The following is a 20,063-nucleotide window of genomic DNA, read 5'->3' as shown; positions in this document are numbered from 1 at the left end:
AGATCACAGAATGCTCAGGAGCCGAGGGACAAATTATAAGCAGCAGCATAGCAGATGCATCACCCACATCACCAGAAGTGCACACTGTTGGATGTTTCAGGTGAGGGCATCTCAAAAAACCCACTGTATTAGGGGCATAGCAGAATAGGTGGCACTCAAATTAGATCATTCAGGGAGAGATTAATAAAAAGATTATGTATGAAGCTGTGAGCAGGACAGAAGACCCTGGGGGAATAGTACAGTGTTCTGAAGCTAATAACAGCCTTAGCATCCTAATAGGGCAGAACCGGGAGCCCAGGTCCAGGTGGGTGTCTGCAGAGAAACTGCTGGGAGCTGCAACCTTCAATGGAGAGATGCAGCCAGACAATGTCGACCCCACAGGGAAGGAACCAGAGGAATAACTACCCCAGCATCTCTCCCCTGACTCTCTCCAGACTCTTGCCAGGGACTCCCCCTCACCAAACTCAAGCAGACACTGAAAGGTAAGGGAGCCCTTTGATACATTCTATATGCACCAGCCCTGGAAACAAAGCGGGGTGAAGGAGGATGAGAGGTTGGCTCTGGAGAGACAAATAAAGATATCTAGCGCACCTCACAAAAGCAACCCACAAGAAAAAGGGTCAACTTTGAATGCCTACCAAAACAATGGCACCAAAACAGCAAGATCATGACAGTCCCAGCCAAGTAAGCTCTTTCCTGCCTCTCCCGCTTCTTCTATGCTCCAACCAACCCTACAGAGTTCAGAAACTGCAGTTAGTAAGTCAATAGGATTAAGGATGGGATGAGGAGGTACCAAGGAGGATAGTAGAGAGCTCATTATGCCTCCTTTTCCCAATGCAGGCTTTTAACCTGACACAGACCACAGATGGAGAACGCATCAGTTAAAGTGTGAGAAGCTGCAGTAACAAACAGTCCCAAACATGCAGTGACTCAATACAGTACAAGTCTGTTTCTTGCTCATGTAACAGTACAGGAAGGTGCCAGTTTAGGGTAGTAGGGAAGGCAGTGGGCTTTGCTTCATCCACAGAGTTAGGGTACCAGGCTGATGATCTTTAAGAGACAGCTCCCACACGCAGGCTACGTTGAGGACTTAACACACAGCCATCACAGGCAGGTGCTACTGAGAAACAAAAACACTTCAGTGGCAAATTATAGAGAGAGGTGGATCACTCCCATCTCAGCCAACCAGAAAGAGGAGATAATATCAAGAAGCACACATGGGAAGTGTTTCAGGGATAGGCCTGGAAATGAAACCTATCCCTCTGTTCACATTCCATTGGTTAGACCTCACATGGCCACTTCTAACTGCAAGGGAGACTGGGAAATGGAGTCTGCTGGCCAGCCATGAGATTAGAACTTTTATTATAAGGGAAAATGGATTTTGATGGACAGTTGTCAGTCTTTATTACAGAGAAATTTTAAATCTTGAATTTTGCTTCTACACAGAATGGACATTTTAATCACTGACAGAGGCCAGATGCGGTGGCTCACACCTGTAATCCCGGCATTTTGGGAGGCCAAGGCAGGCAGATCACTTGAGATCAGGAGTTTGACACCAACCTGGCCTACATGGTGAAAACCCATCTGTACTAAAAATACAAAAACTAGCCAGGTGTGGTGGCAGGCACCTGTAGTCCCAGCTACTTAGGAGGCTGAGGCAGGAGAATCACTTGAACAGGGAGGTGGAGGTTGAAGTGAGCCATGATCTCACCACTGCACTCCAGCCTGCATGACAGAGTGAGTGAGACTCCATCTTAATAAACAAATTAATTAATTAATTAAATCACTGGCAGAGTTTGTTTTGTGATTAAAAGTTATAAGAGAACTTTCCTCATTTGATGGAGAAAAAAGGAGTCAAGACGTCTGCCCTAGATTTACCAAAGGAACAAAACAGTACCAGGCAGAGAGCAGGTTTGAGTCAACTTGAACAACAGTTTGAAAAATAGTTCGAAGGTTGTTTGTTTACACTTTGGGGATTTCCACTTGCTCAGTGCGCCAGTTATTCTGTGATCAGAATATGTGTAAACTTTTTCTCTCTCTTTTCACTTCTCTGAGAGAAATTTTCTCAATTGCTTAAAATAAATGTTACTTTTAAATGAAGAACACTATTAAAAATGTATGTATTTTTTAAAAGTCAATGAAGTTACTCGATCTTCTTATTCTGACTGCATTCAGTTCTTTATTGACCACCAGTCCCCTATGCTTTAAAAAGCCATGTGTAATATCATCTTACATATCATTTTTCCTCCATTAGTGGTGTCTCTTTTGCTCACATCGACTCAACACTGTTCAATCCCATTTGACTCTTCCTCCCTCACCCCAGCACCCAGTTGATGACTAACACCTTGTTATGCACAGGGAAGTTGGTCATGGCAGCTGGGGAAGGGGACAGAGGGCTAAGGACGGCAGAGCAGAGCATGCAGGCTAAGTTTAGGACTTACCAATGCACAGCCATCACAGGCAGGTGCTACTGAGAAAAAAGAAAAAGAAAAAAAAAAAAACCACTTCAGTGGCAAATTATAGAGAGATCTGGGTCAGGATCCAGGTAAAACCAGTAAAGAAGTTTCCCAGGGATGACGGGGCTCATGGATGTCATTCAGAGACCAAGTCCAGGGCATGCACTTTAGACAGTGTATGGCTTAATCCTGCCTCAGTTCTTTTTTTTTTTTTTTTTTTTTTTTTTGAGGCAGAATTTCACTTTTGTTGCCCAGGCTGGAGTGCAATGGCACGATCTCGGCTCACCGCAACCTCCGCCTCCCAGGTTCAAGCAATTCTCCTGCCTCAGCCTCCCTAGTAGCTGGGATTATAGGCATGTGCCACCAAGCCCAGCTAATTTTGTATTTTTAGTAGAGATGGGGCTTCTCCATGTTGGTCAGGCTGGTCTCGAACTACCGACCTCAGGTGATCCACCTGCCTCAGCCTCCCAAAGTGCTGGGATTACAGGCGTGAGCCACTGCGCCCAGCCTCCTGCCTCAGTTCTAAGTAACTCTCCCTACCAATCACACGCCACTCCCAACCCCACCTCCACTACCGTCATCATCTGCATTTGATGTCCAAGCTATACATGGTGAAGCCAGGAACCAAACCAAGAAGTCAGTTCAAAACTGTAACCACTCTACACTGAAAATAATGCTCCCGTGCTCGCTTTGGCAGCACATATGCTAAAATTGGAATGATACAGAGAAGATTAGCATGGCCCCTGCACAAGGATGACACGCAAATTCGTGAAGCATTTCATATTTTTATCTTTGAAAAACCTGATAGAAACAAGCAATGGGGAAAGAATTCCCTATTTGATAAATGGGGCTGGGAAAACTGGCTAGCCATATGCAGAAAACTGAAACTGGACTCGTACCGTTACGCCTTATACAAAAATTAACTCAAGATGGATTAAAGACTTAAATGTAAGCCCTAGAACCATAAAAACCCTAGAAGAAAACCTAGGCAATACCATTCAGGCCATAGGCATGGGCAAAGACTTCATGACTAAAACACCAAAAGTAATGGCAACAAAAGCCAAAATTGACAAATGGGATCTAATTAAACTAAAGAGCTTCTGCACAGCAAAAGAAACTATCATCAGAGAGAACAGGCAACATACAGAATGGGAGAAAATTTTTGCAATCTACCCATCTGACAACGGTTTAATATCCAGAATTTACAAGGAACTTAAACAAATTTATAAGAAAAAAACAAACAACCCCATCAAAAAGTGGGCAAAGGATATGAACAGACACTTCTCAAAAGAAGACATTTATGCAGCCAACAAACATATGAAAAAAAGTTCATCATCATCACTGGTCATTAGAGAAATGCAAATCAAAACCACTATGAGATTTCATCTCATGCCAGTTAGAATGGCAATCATTAAAAAGTCAGGAAACAGGCCGGGCGCGGTGGCTCAAGCCTGTAATCCCAGCACTTTGGGAGGCCGAGACGGGCGGATCACGAGGTCAGGAGATCGAGACCATCCTGGCTAACATGGTGAAACTCTGTCTCTACTAAAAAATACAAAAAACTAGCCGGGCGTGGTGGCGGGCGCCTGTAGTCCCAGCTACTCGGGAGGCTGAGGCAGGAGAATGACGTAAACCCGGGAGGCGGAGCTTGCAGTGAGCCGAGATCGCGCCACTGTACTCCAGCCTGGGCGACAGAGCGAGACTCCGTCTCAAAAAAAAAAAAAAAAAAAAAAGTCAGGAAACAACAGATGCTGGAGAGGATGTGGAGAAATAGGAATGCTTTTACACTGTTGGAAGTGTAAATTAGTTCAACCATTGTGGAAGACAGTGTGGCAATTCCTCAAGGATCTAGAACTAGAAATAGCATTTGACTCAGCAATCCCATTACTGGGTATATACCCAAAGGATTATAAATCATTCTACTATAAAGACACATGCACACGTATGTTTATTACAGCACTGTTCACAATAGCAAAGACTTGAAACCAACCCAAATGCACATCAATGATAGACTGGATAAAGAAAACGTGGTACATATGTACCATGGAATACTATGCAGCCATAGAAAAGGACGAGTTCATGTCCTTTGCAGGGACATAGATGAAGCTGGAAACCATCATTCTAAGCAAACTAACACAGGAACGGAAAACCAAACACTGTATGTTCTCACTCATAAGTGGGAGCTGAACAATGAGAACACATGGACACAGGAAGGGGAACATCACACACCAGAGCCTGTCAGGAGGGATAGCATTAGGAGAAATACCTAATGATAATGGGTATTTCATTATCATTAATGATAATGAATAGCTTTAGGCAACCTGGAGGTCCTGGTTGGATGATGGGTTGTGATTAAAAGTTATAAGAGAACTTTCCTTATTTGACAGGGGAAAAAGGAGTCAAGACATCTGCCCTAGATTTACTAGATGATGGGTTGATGGGTGCAGCAAACCACCATGGCACGTGTATACCTATGTAACAAACCGGCACATTCTGCACATGTATCCCAGAATTTAAAGTATAACAAAAAATAAAAGAAAAAAAAAGAAAAGAATGCTCCCACTGCAATTGATGAAATTATACATGTAAAGTGCTTACACTAGCTCTGTGAGTTTGCTAGGGCTGCCATAACAAGATATTGCAGACTGGGTGGCTCAAACAGAAATGTCTCACAGTTCTGGAGTCTGGGAAGTCCAAGATCAAGGTGTCAACTGATTGGTTTCTTCTGAGGGCCATAAAGGAAAGATCTGTTCCAGACCTCTCTCCTCAGCTTGTATATGGCCATCTTCTTCCCACGTCTTCATGTGGTTTTCCCTCTGTACACACCTGTGCCCTAGTCCCGTTTTGAAGAGATGCAAGTCATACTGGATCAGGGTTCATCCTAATGACTTCAGTTTACCTTACTTGCCTGTATAAAGACCCTGTCTCCGAATATAGTAATGTTCTGAGGTACTGGGGGCTACAGCTCAAATATCAATTTGGCCAAGGGTGGCTGGGGGGGTCACAATTCAGCCCATGCTACTAGCTAAGTGATCATAGCTATTACTAGGATCCTGGAATTCAAGGACCCCCATAATGTCAACATCCAAATCAACTTTCCATTCAACTTTATGTTTCTTACCCCCATCCGAATCAGAGGTTTACAGGCACTTTTGACCAAAACACCACAAACATTCCCTCCTGCAAGCGTTTTCTCTACTGTGATGGCCCACCCTCTAATCTACCTTGTGATGACAAACACACCAAACTCTCCTCATAGTGAAAGATGCAGCTCAAGCCCCATCCTGTATCCTACGTCCCCTTTACAGGTTAGGAAACTGAAGCTCAGAGTGGTTAAGTAATTGTGTCCAAGTTCACCCAGCAAGTGAGGCAAGAAATGGGATCCTAACTCTACCCGTCTAACTCCAGGTCCAACGGTCCCTCCATGCTGAACTCCTACAGCAACCCTGGCCTGAAGCACTCGCAGGGCAGTGAAGCTTGCAACGTCCTGATGTCCTCTTCATTGTCACCTGGAGATTTTAGTTTGAGCTTTTAAATCCTTATTGTCAAATTTCTATTCACATATCTTTTCCTCCTACCTATATTTTCAGCACCTTGAAACAGGAATGGACTTTTCACTTATACAGATCCCTTCATAGCCACTGGCAGGGCTCGATGGAGATGGCTGATATTGGTGTAGGGCCAGCGTGGGGGTCATTCTCTGAAACCTAAAACACATACCCACTCCTCCAGGGAAGTACACACACTCCTCGGAGAGCTGGCTTTAGCCAGCTGGACAGATGTGGCTCTGCCTCCTCCAAACACAGTGGCTTCATGAACCAATTGATTCCAGAGATGGATGCTCTGCCATCCCCTCTCAGCCCCAGGTCCCTCACAGAGCTGGAAGCTAGAGACCAGTCCCAGAGCTGGAAGCTGCAGACCAGGCCTCATGCTGGAGTGGGGCACCCCAGAGCCCAGCTTCTAGAAATAGGGCTGGATATCCACACTGACACACTTGCCTCTGTCTCCTTCTGCTTTCCCCCTTCCTTTCCTGTCCCCAGTCTCTCCTCTCTCCTCTTTCCAGGACCTCCAGGTTGCCTAAAGCTAACCTCTGCTACTTAGTGGCTACTGTAGGCCAGGCACTACTCTAAGCACTTCAGAGCTGTAACCACTGCATTGAGCAAGAAGGACTCAGGAAGTGATGTCACAAAGGTATTTTTACTCTGAGTCTCACAATTTATTTACGCCTCTTCGGTGGCGGTGGGTTTTCTTGGATAAAAGCTCAGTCCACATGGTTCTTTCTATTAGCTGTGTCACCATGGGCAAAATGCCTAACCTTGCTAAGCCTCATGTGGACACAACATAGTATCTACATTACAGAATAGTTGTAAAATGAGACTTAGTAAAGGATTTGTAAAGGGCTTGGACGGATAACCAGCATTTGATAAAAATCAGTGTTTGCTGCTGCTGCTGCTAATTCACGCATTTGTTGTGCTCCTTCCCTGATGTAGTCACTGTGCTGGCTCTGAGATAAAGAGTGGAGGCAGATGCGCTCCTTCCCCATATGGAGCTCATGGCCTGGTGAGGGAGGCAGGTAGATGAGTTGATGGACAAGAGCGAGGCATGAGGCGGGTGCGATGAGAGGGTGAACATGGGGCCAGGGAGTAGAAAAAGGATCCCCTGTGACCACTTCCTTCCAGGCTTGGCTTTGGCTTTGCTGACCCATCCCTTGCTCAATGCCCCAGGATAAGAAGTCCACCTCTAACTTCAATGTCCCGGATTGTCCATTGACTCAGAATCACCGAGTGATGATATGACGGCAGGAAGCGGCCCAGTGAGATGGCTGTGTTTGCAGCAATCTGAAATACCTGCTCTCTAATAAAGAAAAAATAAATATCTTCTGAACCATAAATGCTGCTGGTAAAGGCTCAGAGATGGCATATGTCCCCCAGATAAGTTAACCAAGCTTATAATGGGCTCCTCACGCATCACCAGAGGCTGCCTGGGAAGGCAGTGCACCTCCCTGGGACTGAAACCACGTCATTCCACCCTTTGAGCCAGCTCAGTGACCGGCTCAACTCAGAGGGAGCTGGCTTCCCTGACCAGAGAGCTAGCCTCCGGTGCCAGCACCACCAGGGCTCCCAGGCTCTCCTCCCTCACCAGAGATGCTGCTGAATTCCAGGCAGGATCTCCCTAGGAAGAATCAAAGCCTCAAGGGGCTGGGGCCCAAGGACCTTCTGGCCTGTTGTGGAGACTGTGACTTTCACAGCATGAATGCCACAAACTTACTGGAGGCCTCCCACCTCATTTTCACTGTACCCTTCCCCCGACACCTTCCAGGCCCAGGCAGGGGCCAGCTTCTCGCCCCACAGGCCTCTGCTAGGTGCCTGGCATCTTTTGTCCATCTGCATCCTCACTGCCCCACCCCTGTTCAGATCTGCCTTGTGACCCAGCTGGACTGTGGCAAAGACCACCTACTGGCACTCCTCCCTCTAACCTCATGCCTCCTGATGCCACCTTGACACCTGGGAGAGGGGGATATTTAGCTCTCTCCAGGCCACTCCCCTCCTCAGAAATCTCCCCCAGCTCCGCCCTGCCCAGCAGAGGGACAGACCCATGGGCTCAGGTCAGACGCAGTGTGCAGATAGGTTTTGTTTGACCTACGTAGTGCTTTTAAAATTTTTGAATTATTTTAAAATCAGAAAATGCATATAAAACTTCAGGTTTCTGGCTTGTCTCGAGCACCAGGAAAGCTAGTAAGGGTCCATATGTCCACCTGGAGTCATCAGCCGGATCTGGGTCGCAGCAGCTGCCCACCCCACCAGCTTCACCTGTTCACCCACATCACGGCTGCTGTAGACACAGGAGTGCGGGACCCCAGCCAAGCGTTTAAGTCCAGACTCCTTGGGCTCCTTCCCTTAATCCCTTCCTAAGTCTTCCTCCTAACCTCGCCTCTCACTATACACAGAGTGAGCACATGATGTATCTTTCAAACTGGAACAATTTTGAAAGTAAAAAGGGACACCAGGAATCATTAACAGTTGTTCATTGATCCACAAAAGTCATAAAGTGGGACTTTTTCTGGGCAACCTGGGCATAAGGTCTCCCAAACTACTGGCCCCAACTTGGGCATCACACACCCCAAACTCCAGCCAAGACACACTGCTCATGCTTCCTTAATGGAGCCTACATTGGCAGGTCAGTGCTTTCACCCCTGTTGTTCCTGCTTCTAGAGATATCCTTCCTTCTTATCTCAGCCTGTCAAGATTCAGCCAGCACTTCAAAGCCCAGACCAAATGTGACTGCTTCCTGGAAGCACTCCCGTGTTTCCTAGTTGGAATTCCACTTCCCTCTTCTGAGTGTGTAAATCTGCTATGACCCTTCCTTGTGTCTCACATTAGAATCATGCCATACCTTCAGTCAACAAACATTTATGGACCACTCAGGATCCTGCAGTGAGCAAGGCCAAAGTTCCTCCCCTCGGTGAGCATGTATTTGACTGCACGTGTCATCCTTGCTCATTAGCTTATAAACTTCTCAAGGACAGGAATTGCGAGTGAAAAGTCTGGTGCTCTGAACCCAACAGATGATCAAGAATATTTGCCACATTAAATTGTAAAGACCTCTCTGAGCCTTATCCTCCTCATCTGCCACAGGCGGACCATACCCACACTTCTTCCCCTCCAGCATAGCTCTGAGGCTTCATGAGAAGCCGAGGGATGGTGCTTTGTAAAGTTAAAAATATTTTAGCGCTATAGAGTTCTAAAAACAGTAGCTACTGAGCAATGCAAACTGCGGTCAGCACATCCTGTATCACCTCCTTTTAAATGATAGACATTATCATTCCCTGTTAACAGAGGAAGAAACTGAGGCTCAGAGAAATTGATTGGATGGTGAGGGAGAGCCAGGCTCAGTCCTGAGGCTGTTTGGTGTTTGGCTCTGGACTCTGAATGTTTCTGCCACACCATGCTGAAAATTAACTGGATTCCAGCGTGACCCAGTTTCTCCTCTTAGGAACAAGAAGGACTAGAAGTGCATCTGAGGGAAATCTAACTTTAGCATCCTCCTGGGAAGTACCTTAGCAGAGACTGTTTCCACCCTAAATGACAGTGGAGAACATAAACAGTGACTGGCATGGAAGGACCAAGATGTCTGGGTCTCTGGGCCTAAACCTGTCTGCCCCCACCCCCACTCTGCCTCCAGCATCCCCCATGGACATTGCCCCCTTGGCCTCTCTGGGCAGTGGTGGCCTTCAGAGGCTGCAGCAGGCCTGGGTTAGGGCTGTGACAGGTGATAAATCTCCCTGAAGAGGAGGGTCCTATCTGTGAACGTCCCCTGCTGTACCCCCCAACACGCACACAGGTCTGGAGACTCCATTTAGCACAGGGGAGGGAGGGGATAGTGGCAGGAGAAGCATAGTGTTCTCAGTTCACCTGCTGAGATTGTGAGTACCTTTCACCTGGGGCTGTTTTCCAGGCCTGAAGTCAGTGCCTGGCTCTCTGCAGGGCCTCTGGTCATTGCCAGGAAGAAGCACAAATTGGGTTAAAAAGCCATGCTACCATGATTCCAGAACTCCCATTCTGTGAGGCTGTGCTTCCCATGTCAATGAACAGCCAACTCCCTGTAAATGTCTGCTGGTTTCTATAATTACTTGGGGAAAATGTCATGTTTGCCACTGTGCTATTAGTGTAGCACACAGGCTAAGATGCAAACAACTCCACACCAACATAAATATTTTTAATGGCGCTGTTCCAACTCTCTGGTGCATGTGCTTCCAGATGATCACACAAGAGAATATCAAAAAGAAAGATCTTCTGTTATGAAATGTAGTCATACGGAGGCTGCGTCTGAAGACAGACAGTTCCAGTCGGCTGTGAAATCCAGTGTGATCCTGCATTTGAAGCCATATTTATTCTCTCTTGCTTGAGACTTGATCACTACCTGATTTGACTGTGAAACAAAATGCTGGATATTGAAGCAGTTTTCACAGAAACCCTTAGCAAATGTATCATATGAACTGCAAAAGGGAAGAATCAGGCTGATCTTTGGGTGAGTCAATATACTTCCTTGGGCCTAGGTCGTCCCATCTATAAAACAGGGATAAAATGTCAACTGACCAAAGTGAGGATGACTTTCTTGCACTTCCTTCAAGCTCTGAAATACATGATGCATTGAAGGCTTGCGATTTCATGCCAAAATAACATGCAGATAAATGTCAGGATTAGCCAAGGGGGGTGGCTCACACTTGTAATCCCAGCACTGGAGGCCAAGGTAGGGGGATCACTTGAGGTCAGGAGTTAGAGACCAGCCTGGCCAACATAGTGAAACTCTGTCTCTACTAAAAATAGGACAACATGGTGAAATCCCATCTCTACCAAAATACAGAAAAATTAGCCTGGTTTGACATTGTGTGCCTGTAGTCCCAGCTACTCGGGAGGCTGAAGCAGGAGAATTGCTTGAACCTGGGAAGAGAAGGTTGCAGTGAGCCGAGATCATGCCACTGCACTCCAGCCTAGGTGACAGAATGAGACTCCATCTCAAAAAAAAAAAAAATTAGCTGAATGTGGTGGGGCATACCTGTAATCCCAGCTACTTGAGAGGTTGAGGCAGGAGAATTGCTTGAACCTGGGAAACGGAGGTTGCAATGAGTCAAGATCGCACCACTGCACTCCAGCCTGGGCAACAGAGTGAGATTCCATCTAAATAAATAAATAAATAAATGCCAGGATGCCCTATAGTTTCTGCTGACTCTAGGAGAAGTGGTCAGGCCTGCCCTAACATTGGCAAGACCCAGGGCAAGATTACAAATGGAGACCCATGTGTTACAGGTCACATTTAGAAGTTAGAAATCAAGTTAATAAACCATTAAGTAAAAGATGTTTTTGTTCTTCTTCCTTGACAAAATAGGCCTTCAAAATGACCTGGAAGGCCAGGATGGACTTTAGAATTCTTGACTTCTTAGGGTTCCACACCACGGTATTGTAGTTGGAAGAGTCTGCCCCAGCTTCTACCCTTCTCTCCCACTCCTGTCTCCGTCTCATTATCTCCATCTCAAAGGGCCTTGCACACCTGCTTGTGAGCAATGCAGTGTGCATGTCCATGCTCTGTACACGCACACACACACATGCACACATACACAACCAACGTTCCAGGAGTGTGTGCACTAGCAGCATAATCCATCCTCCAGAGAATGGACCTGGGAAAGAAGCCTGATAATGGACTTGGGGCTGTTTGAGCTGGAAATCCCAGGGTCTTGTGTATCCTTAGAGTGACTGAGAAGAGGAAGCAATTCCACTGGTTCCATACCCTACAGAGAACTGTAAGTCCGTGGGAGGCCAGACTGGGGCCAAGACAAGGACCCCTCTTGACTGGAACTAAAGGCAGCTCTAGAGGTGGTGCAAATGACATGCCATTGGCAATGGCTACTTTCCCCAATGTATAAAGAACTCCTTCCAATCAGTGAGGGAAAGTGATACAGACTCCTCCATAGAAAGTGAAGAGACTTCATTTAAAAGAATATGAATGGCAGCCAGGCACCGTGGCTCACACCTGTAATCCTAGCACTTTGGAAGGCTGAGGCGGGCAGATTACCTGAGGTTGGGAGTTCAAGACCAGCCTGGCCAACATGGTGAAACCCCATCTCTACTAACAATACAAAAAATTAGCTGGGTGCAGTGGTGCGCACCTGTAATCCCAACTACTCTGGAGGCTGAGGCAGAAGAATCACCTGAACCTGGGAGGCGGAGGTTGTGGTGAACCAAGATAATGCCACTGCACTCCAGCCTAGGGTACAGATCGAGACTTTGTACCAAAAAAAAATTTTTAAAAAGAATATGAATGACCCCTAAAAACAAAAAGGTCAAAAGTTTGGTAGCACATTTTGTTGACAAGGGTGTGAGCAGCAGACATTCTCATCCCACTGCTGGTGGGAGTGAAGGCGGTGTGAGCTCTTGAAAACACATATTGGAAACTACTAGAAAACTTACAAATGCATATACTCCTTGACCCAGTGATTCCACATCTAGTTATGGAAGCTTGAGAAACTCTTCAACAAGAAATAATATTAATTGTAGTATGTCTTGTGATGGCAAAATACTGGAAGCAACCTAAAAGTCTGCCAGTGTGGAACTGGTTAACTCAGCAATGTCCTCCATCCAATAGAATGGCATGAGGGAGATCTATATGAGCCCATACATGGAATGGTCTTCAATAGATATAAGTATTGAAAGAAAAGTGCCCAGGACAGTGGCGGTGTGCTGAAATTTGTGTGAAAAGAAAGAACTCACATACACATACATACTCATTGTGCAAAAGCTCTCTGGAAGGACAAACAAGAGACTATTAACAGAAGCTACATTCAAGGAGGGGATCTGTCTGGCTGGGGAGAGCTATGAGTTGGAGACTTACTCTTTTATTGTATCTCTTTTGTGCCTTTTGAATTTGTACCATGTGTATGTTTTACTTATTCCAAAATATTCAAGTAATAAAAAATAAAACACTTAGCTCAACACCCTATTGTTCCTTTTTTCTCTTTGTTTCTTTCTCCTTCTCCTTCTCCTTCTTCTTCTTTTTTAGAGGAATGCAGTGGTATGATCATAGCTCATCTCCCTGGGCCCAAGCAGTCCTCCCACCTGAGCCTCCTGAGTAGCTAGAACAACAGGCACACACCACCAAACCCAGCTAATTTTTTTTATTAGAGACGGGTTCTCCCTATGTTGCCCAAGCTGGTCTCAAACTCCTTGAGCTCAAGCGATCCTCCTGCCTTGGTCTCCCAAAGTGCTGGAATTACAGACATAAGCCACCAAGCCTGGTCTGGCCCTTTGTCAACAGTAGTTATCTTTTCTACCTTATGCCATCATCATTTATACACTATTTTTGCATCCTCATCTATATTTTACAGTTTGTGAGGGCAGAATTCATGTCAAATAATAACTAACACTTTTGAGAATCTGTCATATGCCAAGCCTTATCAATTCTTTATGTTATCAATTCTTTATGTGCATTATTTCATTTATTTCTCTATAATCACCTCTGATGGGAGGGACTGTTATTATTTTCATTTTACCAGCAGGGCGTTAAAAAAAAAAACTTCCCTAAGGCCACCTAGGTATGTGCTGCAGACGCTGTCTGATCCCAAGACTGTTTGACCCCAGTTCTGTCTGACTTCAAGTTTGCCTTAATCATTGCACATAGCAGCTCATTCTTCCTCTGATACACACACACAGTACCTGAAATTGGTAATGCATAAGTGAATGGGTGCAGGAGTGAGTAAATGAGTGATGTACCCGCTACATCAACAGTTATCCTGCTTGTTGTGCTTCTAGGTCATAGCATGCTATTCCTAGATTTAGGGAGGACTTCCTTATAAATAACCAAAGGTTTCCATTCCCTGCTACTGCCTGGAGGGAAATTTGGAGATGGAATTTACCAGCTAAGGAAGATGAAGGGGCTGGTGGTTTCACATAAGAGAGCATATTTTTTAAGCAACGGTGCTGGGGATTAGACAAGAGCCTGAGGGCCTATTCTGTCACTTCTGCATGAAGCATAGGTCACATCTCAAAGCTCTGAAATGTCAGAGAGCTGACTGTACAGTCCCTGGTCCTACAGAGCCCAAGGGTCCCTTCCAACAGCAGGGCAGCCTGTACATGCTTATCCTGCAGTCTGAGGGCCGAGCAACCGTGAATCCCATGTGGGATAGCCCTGTCTGAGCATAGAAACAAAGGTTCCTGGTCCCCTCTACCAAAAACAAAATTGCCGACATGTTCGTGTACCTGTTTGTTTTCCACACTCCAAACAAAGCCCACTGTGAGCTTCCATAAGACAATTTGAACCAAGCCTCATGATCCTTACACACAATTCTGTCTCCTCCTCTTGCATGATTTATATGGGGTTTAAATAATAAATTGCATGGATGCTGTAGAATTTATAGTGCTCCAAGTAGGTCATTAAATAAATCACTGTATAATTTATATAAACGAACCTAAATCATGCAGTAGGAGGACTTCATTAGAAAATCAATCCTGTGAGTGGATAAACATGAGGACCGGCAGGTGCACTGTTGTTTTTGAAAAGTCCCTGCGTCTATGACCGCATGTGAAGGTGCTCTGTGCTGGAGGGCACTCACTTCTCCAAACTCCACCCTCCCCCTGCTGGGTTGTGGGTGCTCCCAGGAAGCTGGGTTCAGGCTTGCAGTCTCCAAGAAGACCTGCTTCCACCTCCGAGTTCCCGAGCTCTTCTAGCAGGAGTGCACACAGCCACAGGGACTCAGGTCACCTCACAGGCAGCCAGCCTCTTACCATTTCCATGGCAGAACTGAGGATAAGAGATAAGGCTTGGTGCTTTCTGAGTAAGGAAATCCACAGGGCTCCTGCTAACTACAAGCCCAGTCTTGGCTTGAACACAGGCCAAGAAAGAAGTCCAAATATCTTTGGCTGGCAGGAGTGTTCACCTTGCCATGGGCAGATGTCTGCTTGATGCTGCTGCCCGCCAGCTGTGCTTCCGCCAGCCTCCCATGGAGAATGTATTCCAGTCTCCATCAGGAACCCATTCTTGAGGGGACATATAGGACAGACGGGTCCAAGAGGCAGGTCTGATTAGGACAGCTTAAACCCCTCAATTCCTCTCCAGATCCATTCTGGGACAGGAGAGCCTTGGGATCTCCACCTGGCAAAGAGAAGCACATCATTAACAGCAGCCTGGGGCAGCTCTGCCAATTAGGGTGGGAGGCAGGAGGCTGACGACTGAAGGCAGACATTTTAGGACATGGGAATCTCAGGCGAGAGGAGGTCCTGTATTTTTAAAACCGCTGCTTGAGACAGATCATCGAGATTGAGTTAAACAAGATGGAAGATGAACAAATGGCCTATTAATAACAAGCTCTCTGAGAAACTCTACAGGCTCGGTGAGGCTCCCCAGAACCCTGTGGGAAGTTTGGCAACAAGGGAAGCTGAAAGAGTCATGATTGTGGCAGGCCATGGGTGTACCCTGTGCTTTTTAGTCACTCTAAGAATATGAGTTTAAAGACTCTGATCCCCCCAACACCTGACTTCCCTAATTCCTTGACTTGCACACTCTGAAATCCTGCAGGTCCAGGGGTCAAGGTGGCTCTTTGCTCCTGAGAGGGGTGGCAGCTGGGGACATGGCCCCAGAGGGCCTGTGAGGACCACAAAACTGCCCACCCTATGGACTGGGGACACGTGCCAGGCTCCTCTTGCCCTCTGCTCCTGTGGGTCACTGTTGCCCAAACACTCACAGGTGGCTGTGCCCATTGTCTTCATTGAGACCCTCTGGTGTTGATGCCTAAGAAATAAGAGAATGAAGCCCTGATAGCTGGGACATCCTTTGAACTTCCCAGATACTGTTCAGTCTCTGTCTTAGTGACCTGAGGCCAACAGCTATAGAAAAAAAAAACTACCACCTGAACAGCGCACCATCCACCAAATTTCCCCCCGGATCATTGTCTTAGCCCATTTAGGTTGCTATAACCAAATTCCGTAACCTGGACAGATTATAAACAGCAAACATTTATTTCTCACAGTTCTAGAGGCTGGGAAGTCCAAAATCAAGGCATGGCAGATTTGGAGTCCACTGAGGGCCCACTTCCTACATGGTGCCTTCTCCTTGTGACCTCACATGGCAGAAAGGGTGAGGAGCTCACTGGGCACTAATCTCATTCATGAGGGTGGAACCTCATGGGGCATAAACCATAGCAAGTATCGTGATCACCATGGAGATAGTGGCAGAGGGGACCAGCACACACTGTGCTTCCAAGATCTCATTTACAGTCACAACTGAGATTTTTCCCATTCTGAAAAGTGAAGGAGATAGAAGAAGAGAGAGAAAAAGAAGGAAAGAGGGATAGGAGGGAGGAGGGGGAAAGACATCTTGTGAATCTACTGACTCTATTTGTCTCTCAAGCTACTACCCTAGGTTTTTTCTCTTGCCTTTATTGCTAATTATTGTTGTTTGTTTGTTTGTTGTTTGCTTGCACTCTTTTGCCCAGGCTTGAGTGCAGTGGCACAAGCATAGCTCACTGCAGCCTCAACTCCCTTGAACCAAAGCGATCCTCCTGCCTCAGCCTCCCACATAGCTGGGACCACAGGCATGCACCACCACTATGCCTGGCCTTTTTTTTTTTTTTTTTTTTTTTTTTTTTGGAGAAACAAGGTATCCTATATTGTCCTGGCTGGTTGAACTCCTGGGCTCAAGCAATTCTCCCACCTCAGCCTCCCAAAGTGCTGAGAGTACAGGCGTAAGCCACTGCACCTGGCCCCAATTACTGCTTTTCTTTTTTTTTTTTTTTCTTTTTGAGATGGAGTCTCACTCTGTTGCCCAGACTGGAGTGCAGTGGCATGATCTCCCCTCACTGCAACCTCTGCCTCCCAGGTTCAAGCAATTCTGCCTCAGCCTCCCAAGTAGCTGGGATTACAGGGGCCTGCCACCACGCCCAGCTAATTTTTTATATTTTTAGTAGAGGCAGTGTTTCACTATTTGGCCAGGCTGGTCTCGAACTCCTGACCTCAGGCTATCTGCCCACCTCAGCCTCCCAAAGTGCTGGGATTACAAGTGTGAATCACCGTGCTCAGCCAATTATCGTTTTTTAAGCAAGCCCCACCTGTTGCCTTTTCTGCTCAGGGGCAACTCACCCCTTGGCTCTGTGCCCACTGCTCTCTGAGAAGTTGCCAGCACCCTCCTCCTGTGTGCCTCTGTTCTCACATATTTCAGCATCCCCACTGCATTCCAAGTGACTGGGTCCCCACCCTGCTGAAGCCTCCTTCTCCCTGCACCTACAAAACTCACCTGTCGCTCTTGTTCACTCTTTACTTCCCAGGACTCTTTGACTTGTTTTCTCCTTTTCCTTCCCTCAACATCAGCATCTCCATTGGTTTCAAATGTCATGTCTATGAAGATGACTCTCAGATCCACATTTCTGACTCTGACCCCATGTCTTCATGATAAGCAACCATCTCTGGTTATCATTACATTGCTCTAATTGGGTGCCCCACTACCTAAAACTGAACTCACCATCTTTCTCTCTGCAAATGGACTTTCTTCCTTGGACTCATTATCACCATGAGGAATATCTCCATCCTCAAGCTCCTGAGGCCTTTTGAATGCTCCAGTTATTTTAACACCCCATACTGTCCTTCATAGATGCCTGCCAATTATTCCTATGATGTTTCTCTCACATCCACTCCACTCCCACAGCCCTCACCGCAAAGGAGCCCTCATGGTCTCATACGTGGGCAAGAGAAATACACTTTTAAAGCTAGGAGGAATCCAAAGCTAGGAGTTAATTCAACCTTAGCAAAGGTTCAGAGGAAATGTCCCAAGGTCACACAGCTGTTTAGAGTCAGGACTTACACCCAGGCTTCACAGCTCTGTCCCTCGCCTTTCACCTTCACCACAGGTAAACTTCACAGTGGCAGCCTAACTCCTTTCACTTTTCCTTATAACCACTTACCAAGACATTTTTTGGGGTGTCCGCCCATCTTACCCACAAGGGTGGAACCCAGCAGTTACATTGCACCATGTGATCTCCCTTACTGGTTAGAAGTTACCGGATGAAGGATGGTCATCTGACTATTCAAGACAATCAGATTTTTTCTCCCAATATTTGGAATTAGAGATAAGAAAATTCTAATTCAGTCTAAATTCATCTCTTGAAAGTGGCCTGTCATTCACCCACCCTCTGCTCTAAGGTGCAAAGAAAGGTGGGCTTCAGAGTGATGCAAACACATGGTGAGAAGCAGACAGGAGTGGAAGAGAGAAGCCTAGAGGGTGGCTTGGGGGTAGCAGGACTGGTGACTTTATCTGACCTATTACCTCCATCTATGTCCCTAATCCATCCCCAGGTAAACATATAATCTGAGCAAAAACTGGGTTTGCCATGAGAACAACTTCAAGTCTTCTAGCCCTAGAAGTTTTTGCTTTAAGCGATCTCAATTTGGTTTCTGTTGCTTACAATCAAAGAGTTCTAAGTAATTCACCACCCATCCCAACCAAACCAAACATATGCACACACACACACACACACACACACACACACACACACCATGAACCTATGCAGGGTAGAGGGTAGTTTCTCTCAAGCCCCTCTAAAAAGCTTCTCCAGCCAGAAGACGTAGGCGAATGTTTTTCCATTCAACTTGCTCTCAGCTCCCCGCCCCTACCTGCCACTCCTGGGTGGCTCCAAACCCTACCTGAGTTAATGTTCCTTGGAAAAGCTTTCCTGCTGAGGCTTATCCAACTCCAATCAGCACCTCCAGTCTCAGCCCCAGCTCAGCTTCCCCTCCCTGTAGAGAACTTGTCCATAAAAATACACTCAGTAACGTAATGTCAATTCTATGTTCTGGCTTTTCTGGTGTGTGTCCTAACTTCCTGGTGGTCTATGAGCTTTTCAATAAGGAAGACAGGCATCCCTTCCCAGCAGCATCCGGTGCAGTACTTTCTACATGATAGACACTCAATTAATTTAACTGCCTGACTGGCTAGAACAGGAAAGGTAATAAGCCAGCATCCAAACTTGCTCCCAGCAGGCCTCTAACTTCCTCCCTGAAAATGGCAGGCATCAGGAGCTCCAGGGCCCTCCACTCACTTCCAATCCTGAATTAAGATGCGGTGCTGCATGAATGACTCAGCCCTTTGGAACCATCTGAACAGGGATCAGGTGCAAAGCAGAGCTAAAGGCTGCAGGGCAGCATCTTGGAAAGCAAGGCCTGTCAGGGAGTGCGTGGGCATGAATGTGAACAACCAAGGCCCTAAACTAGGACAGGGAACAGCCCTAGGATCAGCCCTGGGCACACACGTGAGACTGGGGACCTCCAACCCAACTCCAAACTTTCCCCACAGCCTTCCTCTTCCAAAGCCCACTGTGAGCACCCGTGCTTTTCTTTACTTCAGACCTTACATCCCACCCATCGCTCTTAACCACTTTCTGCAGATAGGGGAACAAGAAAAACCTAATGACTTAGCAGTATAAATCTTCAAAGAGTGTCTTCTTTTTGGCAAAAAAAAAAAAAAAAGAAAAAACACCCTACAGCTGCTACTCTATGCCAGTCATTATAACTCTATTAAGTAAATTACCATTAATTATTTCTATTTTACAGAAGGAAAAACTAAGGCTCAGAGAGATTAAGTCTTTTGCCCAAAAGTATAAGTATGCAGAAAGCCATTCAGATAGGAGGTGGTAGATCTGGGATTTGAATCCACATATTTTTTTGTGCAGAAGTTGAATATTTTCCTGTATACTTTGCTGCCTCCTGAGATAAGGCAGCAAGACCCCACGCTAAGAAAAGCTTGGCCGAACTACACAAGGAATCCTTCCTGGCCAGCAGCAGGTCAGGAAGATCAGCAGGGATGAGTGTAGGTGAAGGTGAAACTGAGCATGAGAGAGAGTAAGATCATAGTGAGACCCTGTGTCCCACCCAGAGTGCTACGGCCCACCAGGGCAAAAAGAGCATTAATTGAGAGCAATAGGTCAAATAACAAAGGTCCAGAACAAAGGTCACCTTGAAGGTGACCATCTGTTTCCTGCAAGAGGAGAAAAGTTCAACAGATTTTGTTCTCCTTTCCCACTATCAGAGATTAATATATTTGATTTTACCATCATTTTCATCATCATCAACT

The 20,063-nt window shown here is 46.3% G+C and overlaps 1 long non-coding RNA gene and 1 other non-coding gene across 3 annotated transcripts in view; one reads left to right on the top strand and one right to left on the bottom strand.

The window, feature by feature from the left end:
• LOC103248471 (uncharacterized) overlaps window positions 1–20,063 on the bottom strand; it is an 88,450-nt gene that overhangs the window by 18,300 nt on the left and 50,087 nt on the right. The gene's annotated exons all lie outside the window — the stretch shown is intronic.
• LOC119626673 (U6 spliceosomal RNA) lies at window positions 3,138–3,244 on the top strand. Its single transcript, XR_005242820.1, has one exon. It is a non-coding gene; the product is annotated as a U6 spliceosomal RNA (small nuclear RNA).

Source organism: Chlorocebus sabaeus, chromosome 1, assembly GCF_047675955.1.
Source record: "Chlorocebus sabaeus isolate Y175 chromosome 1, mChlSab1.0.hap1, whole genome shotgun sequence".
Lineage (NCBI taxonomy): Eukaryota > Metazoa > Chordata > Mammalia > Primates > Cercopithecidae > Chlorocebus > Chlorocebus sabaeus.
The sequence above is the reverse complement of the archived record's forward strand: the minus strand, read 5'-3'. Positions and strand labels throughout refer to the sequence as shown.